The sequence below is a fragment of the Vombatus ursinus genome, unplaced genomic scaffold (genome assembly GCF_900497805.2).
Source record: "Vombatus ursinus unplaced genomic scaffold, bare-nosed wombat genome assembly UNPS02014159.1, whole genome shotgun sequence".
NCBI classification, from domain to species: domain Eukaryota; kingdom Metazoa; phylum Chordata; class Mammalia; order Diprotodontia; family Vombatidae; genus Vombatus; species Vombatus ursinus.
Genome location: NW_020953937.1, coordinates 276,943 through 285,645, shown reverse-complemented (window position 1 = coordinate 285,645; position 8,703 = coordinate 276,943). Strand labels below are relative to the sequence as shown.

The following is an 8,703-nucleotide window of genomic DNA, read 5'->3' as shown; positions in this document are numbered from 1 at the left end:
GGAGAGAGGGGAGAGTGGGGAGGGAGGAAAGAGAAGAGGAGAGGGGACAGAGAAGGGAGGAGGGAAAGGGGAGGGGAGACTGGAGAGGGAGGTAGGGGGGAGAGGGGCGGGAGAAGGGAGGGAAGAGAGAGGAGAGGAGAGGGAGGAGAAAGAAGAGGGGAGGGAGGAGAGGGGAGAGAGGAGGGAGGAGGGAAGGAGGAGAGGGGAGGGAAGACTGGAGAGGGAGGTAGGGGGGAGAGGGGAGGGAGGAGGGAGAGGGGAGAGAGAGGGAGGAGGGGGAGGGGAGACTAGAGAAGGAGGTAGGGGGCAGAGGGGAGGGAGAGGGGAGGGAGGAGAGAGGGGAGAGTTCCGTCTCCAGTCTCCAGGACTCTGCCTGGGCCAATCCCCTGCTTGGCATCCCCTCCCTCCTCAGAATCCTCACCTTAGCCCAAGGTCAAGCCAAGAAACATTTATTAAGAACTTACTGTTCACTGAGCCCTGGAGTTACACAGACAAAAGGCAGCAGCTTCCACCCCAAAGGGACAAGGGGAGAGGCCTGTCTTCCATGCTGCACTGGCTATGCCCCTGCAGGTCACTTCCCCCTCCTCAAATTACTGTGTGTGTATGTGCATGTCAGTGTGCATGTATGTGTGAGTACGTGCATGTAGATATGTCTGCATGTGTATGTGTATGTATGTGTACATGTGTGTGCGTTTCTGTGTATGTGTGCATGTAGGTATGTGCTGCGTGTGTGTATGTGCATGCATAAGTATGTATGTATGTGTGTAGGTATGTGTATATATGTATACTGTGTGTATACATGTGTGTATGTGTGTGTGTGTGTATTCACACTGAATCACAACAAGGGAATATAATGGGACCAAAGTATCCCTGATCTAGAGGGATCTGGGAGGGACCTCATTTTACAGATGAGGAAACTGAGGCCCAGGGAGAAAAGTCTTGCCCAACATCACTCAGGAGGTTAGTGGTCTTCGTGGGATTTGAACCCAGGCCTGAGTTAGAGCCAAGAGCTGTAAAGGGACTTGGCCAAGGTCACATAAGTCAAATCAACAAGCACTGATTAAGCACCTACTGTATGCCAAGCATGTTGCTAAGCACTTAGGAGACAAAGAAAGTCAAAAAGCAGTCCTGCCCCAAGGAGTTCACAGTCTAATGGGAGAAACAACATGTAAACAACTATGTATAAATAAGCTATAGACAGAACAAATAGGAAATAATGAACAATAAGGAAGGCCCCAGAGTGAAGAGGAGCAGGGGAAGCTTCCTACAGGAGGTGGGGTTTTAGTTGGGACTTGAAGGAAGCCAGGGAGGTCCGTGGTCAGAGTGGACAAAGGAGAGCGTTCTGGGCCTGAGGGACAATGACCAGAGAGGTGGAGGGTCTTATTCACGGGACAGCCAGGAGGCCAGGGCCACAGGATGGAAGAGGATGTGGCGGGAAGAGAAGTGTCAGAAGCCTGGAAAGGTGGGAGGGGGCAGGTGATGAAGGGCCCTGAATGCCAAACGAGCATTTTGTCTTTGCTCCTGCAAGTGAGAGGGAGCTACTGAACGTTGCTGAGTAGGGGGCTGACATGATCATGCCTGCACTTTAGGTAACACCCTTTGGTGGCTGAATGGAGGATGGACTGGGGTGGGGAGAGAATGAGGCAGGTAGAACCATGTGCAGGCTGCTGCCATAGTCGAGGCCTGAGGAGATGAGTGCCTGTGCCAGGGTAGGGGCAGGGTCAGAGGACAGGAGGGTGGTTATTGGAGAGATGCGGCAGAAGTGCTACGGAGGCGAAATGGACCAGAGGTGCTACGGAGGCGAAATGGACCAGAGGTGCTACGGAGGCGAAATGGACCAGAGGTGCTACGGACGCGAAATGGACCAGAGGTGCTACGGAGGCGAAATGGACCAGAGGTGCTACGGACGCGAAATGGACCAGAGGTGCCAGGTGACATGGACCAGAGGTGCTACGGAGGCGAAATGGACCAGAGGTGCTACGGAGGCGAAATGGACCAGAGGTGCGAGGTGACATGGACCAGAGGTGCTACGGAGGCGAAATGGATCAGCGATGAAATCAACAACAGGCCTTGGCATCATATTGGATCTGGGGGTGAGAGAGAGTGAGGAGTCCAGGGTGACTCCTAGGTTGGGAGCCTGAAGGACTGGGAGGATGGTGTTACCCTCCACAGTAGTAGGGAAGGTAGGAAAAGGAGGAGATTTTAGGAGGAAAAGTAAAGCATCTGGCTTTGGGCATGTTGAGTTTAAGAAGTCTACTGGACATTTAGGTAGAGATTTCTGAAAGGCCACTGGAGAGGAGAGATTGGAGCAGGATGAATACATTTGAGAATCCTCAGCATAGAGATGGTCTTTCAATCCATGGGAGAGGATGCGATCCCCAAGTGAAGTAGTATGGAGAGAGAAGAGAAAGGGGCCCAGGACAGAGCTTGAGGGACACCCAAGGTTAGAGGGCATAACCTGGAGGAGGAGCCAGCCAAGGAGACAGAGGAGAAGTGGTCAGAGAGGGAGGAGGAGAACCAGGAAAGAGGGTGTCCCCAAAACCTAAGGAAGAAGGTATCCAGGAGGATAAGAGGACTGGCAGTGCCCCAGGCTGCAAAAAGAAGACTGAGGACTGAGAAGAGGCCATTGGATTTGGCCACTAAGAGACTCAGTAGTGTCTTTGGAGAGGGCAGTTTGGGTGGAATGATGAAGTATGAAGTCAGACTGGAAGGGGTTAGAGGAGAGGAAGTGGAGACACCATTGTAGATAGCCTTTTGGACAGGTTTAGCCACAAAGGGCAGAAGAGACATGGAACCATAGTTAGAGGGGATAGGAGGGTCAAGAGATGCTATTTTGAGGATGGGGGAGACAGAGGCATGTTTGTGCTTGCAGGCTGTTGAGAGGAACTAGTAGCCAGGGGAGGACAGAAGAGGAGTGGGATGGAAGGGCATTGCTTGACCACTTGGCAAAGGCAAGCTTGATTCTGCTGCATGACCTGGGGGTCTGGAGGCCCACCCACACGGGATCCAGTGTGTCCAAAAAAGGTCTTTACCAAGCCTGGAGGCTTCCATCCAATGGGATCACCTTTGTCAAGTGTCTGGCACACAACAGGCATCTAATAAGTGCTCGTCCTCTTCCCTTTCCCTGCCAAGGGCACAGCCCTGAGTCCCACCAACTCTTCTCTCACATCTTCCCTAAACTGAGGGACTCCTGCAGGGGCACATTAGAGGAAGAGGAGCAGAAGGAAGGGGAGGAGGAGAGGGTGAATCGCTAAGCCTGACAGAGCACCCGCTGCTCACCAGGCACTGTGATAAGAAAGCACATCAACAATACTCTCTTTGAGCCTCCCAAGACCCTGGGAGGTGGGAGATACTGTTACCCCACTTCAGAGATGAGGAGGCTGAGCCAAGAGGGCCCCAGTCAGGGTGTCTGAGGCCAGATATGAGCCCAGGGTTTCTTGCTCTAAGCCCTGTGTTCTCAGGAGGGGCCGTGAGCAGTGGCCGGGGGGCCCTCGGGAGCGCCTGGGGTCAGCAGGATTTCTGGGGAGATGCCGTGCTCACCACTCGGCCGAAGCACACGGCTCAGGTCCTCCACCAAGGTGACGGCCTCCTCTGCGGTCTTGGGACCCTGCGCCTCCACCCAGGGCCTGGTCTCCAGAGGCAGCATGCTCAGGAACTGTTCCAGAATGAGCAGCTCCAAAATTTGCTCCTTGGTGCGTATTTCTGGCCTCAGCCACTGGTGACAGAGCTCCCGGAGCCGGCTCAGCGCCTGGTGGGGCCCGGCTGCCTCCTGGTAGCGGAAGGCGCGGAAACGCTGGCGGGGGTCTGCCGACTCAGGGGTCTCCCTGGCCCTCCGTGTGAGAGGCTGTGGCTTCCACACGCTCTCATCCTCCTTGTCCTCGATCTTTACGATCAGGAGCCCGTCCTGCACCCTCGGGTCTGGGGCCACATTCCCACGCTCTGTCTAGGGGAGCAGAAACCAGACATCAGCCACTTGGTGAGGGAAGGGCCTGGTCTGGCCTTCAAGGCTCCAGCCCCCTCCTGCCCACTCTTCTCCCTCTGCTCCAGAGGGTCTCCCCTGATCTCTCAGACCCCAGTCAGGCCCCAAAGAAGACCCCGACCACACAGCTCCCTGTAGCCTCTCACTGGGATTACAGCCAAGGCCTCCAGACTGGTCTCCCTGCCTCAAGCCTCATCGTGGGTTGTCCATCCTCCCCACTGGACTGGAAGCTCCTTGAAAGCAAAGCCTGTCTTTGCCTCTCTTTGTATCCCGAAGCTGAGCCCAGTGCCTGGTACACAGTAGGCATTTCATAAATGCTTCCTGACTCCACCCAGCTGCCAAAGTGATGTTCTGGGAGCGTCCACTTCCCCAAGTCACTCCCCTAAGCCTCCTGGTCCCAAGAGCGCTCCCTCCCCACCTCCACACCTACTTACTGGTGTCACACCCCTTGGCTGCAAGGCTCTCCCTCCTCACCTCTCTTCCTTCAGAACGCCCTCCCCCAAGTGTTTGTGCAGGGGTGCTCAAGGGGTCCCACAGCGGTCTCCAAGACCCTTGAGATCAAACTATTTTGATAAGAATAAATAGCAGGACATTTAAATTTCTAATGTGGTAACTGCTGACACAAGCAAACGCTCTTTGAGGGAGGGTCCTCGATTTTTTTGATTATCCCCTTCCTCAATCTGCCCTCCCCTCTATCGACCCCCTGCTCTCTTGTCCCCTTCCCCCCTTATTTTCCTGTAGAGTAAGACAGATTTCCATACTCCATTGTGTATGTTATTCCCTCCCTAAACCAAATCCTATGAGAATAAGATTCACTCATTCTCTCTCACCTTCCCCCATTTCCCCTCCACTGTAAAAGCCTTTTCTTGTCTGTTTCATGGGTGATATTTTACCTTATTCCACCTCTCCCTTTCTCGTTCTCCCAGTATAATCCTCTCTCACCCCTTAATTTTCTTGTCCAGACATCACCCCTTCATCTTCAACTCACCCTGTGCCCTCTATCTATACAAACGTATAATTTTTTCCCTCCCACTACCCTAATACTGACAAAGGACTCATGAGCTACAAATATCATCTTTCCCTGCAGGAATGTAAACAGTTCAGCCTTAATAAGACTCTTATGATTTTTCTTTTCCTGTTTACCTCTTCCATGTTTCACTTGAGTCTTGTATTTGAAGGTCAAATTTTCTTTTCAGCTCTGGTCTTTTCCACAGGAATGCTTGAAAGTCCCCTATTTCATTGAATGACCATTTTTTACCCTGAAGGATTATACTCAGTTTTGCTGGGTAGGGTATTCTAGGTTGTAGTCCTAATTCCTTTGCCATCTGGAATATCATACTCTATGCCCTCCAGACCCTTAACGTAGAAGCTGCTAAATCTTGTGTTACCCTGATTGTGTTTCCACAATACTTGAATTGTTTCCTTCTGGCTGCTTGCAATATCTTCTCCTTGACCTGGGAATTCTACAACATTCCTAGGAGTTTTCCTTTGGGGATCTCTTTCAGGAGGTGATGAGTGGATTCTTTCAATTTCTATTTTGCCCTCTGGTTCTAAAATATCAGGACAGTTTTCCTTGATCATTTCTTGAAAGATGATGTCGAGGCTCTTTTCTTGATCATGGCTTCCAGATAGCTTTTGGTCCTCCATTTGTCTAAGAGTGTAAAGGGACCCCGGGACCACAAAGTCTGAGAAGTGTTGTGCCCAAGTCCTCCCTCGCTCTGAGACACAGCTCAAGCAGCAGCAGACTTGGAGTGGGGGTGTCCATGAGCCTCACTCTGCCTCCGTCTCCCCAGCCCACACGCCAGGAGGGAGGGAGCTGGATTTGATGACCCCATCAAGTCCCACACGTTGATCTGCACTTATTTTCTACATACTTATCCCCTATAGCCTCCTGTCAAACAAATAAGCATTTATGAGATGCCAACCCGCATGCCAGGCATTGCTGCTAAGCGAGGCCTGAGAATACTGGGACAAGGCTAGAGACAAGACTCCTGGTTAGTTGGTCACTGCCTCTCATTTCCAAAGAGGATGAAAACAGTGTCACGATGTTGGGATCGGGACCAAAATGACATCACTGTGCTAGAGTTCACATGCCACGCGTCCGACGGTGGCTGAGCAGAGCGAGCAAGCTCGGAATGTCCTACCACAGGTCGGGCACAAGCAGTTCCTGTGAAGCTCTGGGGTGGATTCTCTGAGCTGTTCCAAATTCTGCTCTGCTCCCAGGGCACAGCACCTTCTCTGATGAGGACACGCCATGCGGGGCGGCCCTGTGCCAGGGTCTCCCGCGTCACACAGTCGATTCCAAAGGTCTTCAGAGAGACCTTGAGAGTGTCCTTGCATCGCTTCTTCTGACCTCCGTGTGAGCACTCGTCCTGTGTGAGCTCTCCATTACACAGTCTTCTTGGCAAGTGTACATTTGGCATCTGAACAGCGTCCAGCCCATCAGAGTCTCGCTCTCTGCAGCAGAGTCCAAACGTTTCACAGTGTGCCTCGAGAGAGGGCCTCAGTGTCTGCTCCCTTCTCCGGCCAGGTGATCCTCAGAATATTCCAGAGACAATTCAAACAGAAGCGATTCCGGGTCCTGGCATGGCGCTGGTAGGCTCTCCAGGTTTCACAGGCATGCAACAGTGAGGTCAGCACAACGGCTCCGCAGACCTTCAGTTTGGTAGTCAGTCTAATACCTCTCCTCTCCCACACTTTCCTTGAGAGCCTCCCACACACTCAGCTAGCTCTGGCAATGCGTGGGTCACCTTCCTCATCAATGTGCGCATCCCTGGAGAGTACCATGCCAAGGTCAGTGAACTGACCCGCAGCATTCAAAACTTCCCTATTTGCTGTACCCGATGGTTCCACGTATGGGTAGTGGGTGGTAGGTGGTGGAGCACCTGTGTTTTCTTGGTGGTAACTGCAGAGCAAAGGTAGCCCTTGAGCTGAGTCTCCGAATTTTTCTCTGCTTCTTGAGAACAAGGGTAGAACTTGGCATATAGTAGATGTTTGAAGAGATATGTGTGTGTGGACTGAATCTGTACCAAGAACAGGCCCTGCATGCAGGAGGCACCTAATTAATGCTTAGGGACAGAACGGCTGATGTAGGACCAAGCACACCCTAGGTGCTTCATTGATGTCTCTCGAATTTAATCAACCTGAACCACCAGGTGGGTCTTCCAGGCCACACTCTTGTGGACCATCATCATGGTCTTCAGAAGCTCATCTTTCTCACCTCTGAAGCTCACGCCTCTTTGAGTCCTCCTGGCCCTGGGTCCTCCCTCTGGTGGTACGCCCCCCAACACCCTCCAGACAAACATCATCATTTCCCACCTGACAATATCCTGGCCTTCATCTTGCCTCCCTGGGTACCCAGGGGAGTACCCCACCCTTTTCAGCTTCCTCCTTTTCACCAATCAATCATTAAGCATTTATTAAGCACCTCCTATGTGCCAAGCACAGTGCTAAGTGAACAAAGACAAAAGACAGTCCCTGCCCTGGGGGAGCTCACAATCTAATGGCCACTGTGCCTTCTTTTCATGTGCAACATTGTCTTCCTCAATAGCTCCTCAAGGACAGGGACTGGTTTTTACCTGTCTTTGTTCTCAGGCCCCGGAAGGCACTTAATGTTTATGGGCTGACTTAAGTACTATACTTGGACAGTTAAGTGGGTGCTGCGCCTGCAGTCAGGAAGACCCGTGTTCAAATCTGGCCTCAGACACTCACTAGCTGTGTGACCCTGGGCAAGTCACTCCACCCTGTGTGCCTCAGTTTCCTCATCTGTAAAAGGAGCTGCAATGGGGTCGGGAAGAGCTGGACAGAAGCAAAACGACTGAGCAGCAGCATGTTCTCTCCTGAGGGCTCTCCTGGCTGCTGTCAGTCATGATGGCGTGGGCCTGCCCGGCTTCTGTGCTCCAATTCTAACAGGAGAGCCTGGAGTGTTTGAGGGCATCCTCTGAGAACTTCCAAGTGGGAAGAGCAGACAGGGACCTCAGAGATGGACAATCTGTCTCAACACAAGCATTTATACTATGTGCCAATCGTGGGGATACAGAGACGGGAGTGGAAGTGCGCCTGCTCCCAAGATGAGTTTCCATCAGGAGACACCAAGTCTGCACAAAGTGATCCGGTTGGGAGATGGCGGGCTGTGTATTAACCTGGCACCGTGGAAGAAAAAAGGCTGCAAAGTACCTTGGGCCGGGTTGGAAGGGCCTTGAATGCCAAGCAGAATTCACTTTTGGTCCTTGTCAGAGGAGAGACTTCACAGAGATAAACCCCACAGCTCATCTGTGTGAGGTGAGTTCGAGTAAGGAGGAAGTAGGGGCTGGACCTGAAATTCACCTCCCAGCAGAGGAAGGGTGCAGGGCCAGGAGGAGCATCTTGCAGGAAGATGAGCTTCTGGAGACAGTGGTGACATCCAGAAGAGATGCAAGACCGGAGCTCAGGGGAGTGACCGTGGATGGTGACACAGAATTAAGGCCACAAAGCGCCTACTATGTGCCAGGCACAGGGGAGTGTGGGAAGCCTGATGTGAGCCAGGCCTCCTGACTGATTGCAGCCCCAGGGCGCTAACCACTGGGCTGCAGGGCTGCCATCAGCATAGACATCATGATGGGGTCCTCAAGGCGGGCAGGACCAGAGGAAAAAGACCAGTGAAAAAGAGAGCAGGAGCCTTCGAAAGAAGGCCAGGCCGGGCAGCGAGGTGGCCCTGCAGTCAGGAGGGCCCGATTCAAATCCGG

At 52.7% G+C, this 8,703-nt stretch overlaps 1 pseudogene; it reads right to left on the bottom strand.

Annotated features, from left to right (window-relative positions):
- LOC114040925 overlaps nt 1-5,164 on the bottom strand; it is a 14,945-nt pseudogene extending 9,781 nt beyond the window's left edge.
- Nucleotides 5,165-8,703: the final 3,539 nt, after the last annotated feature.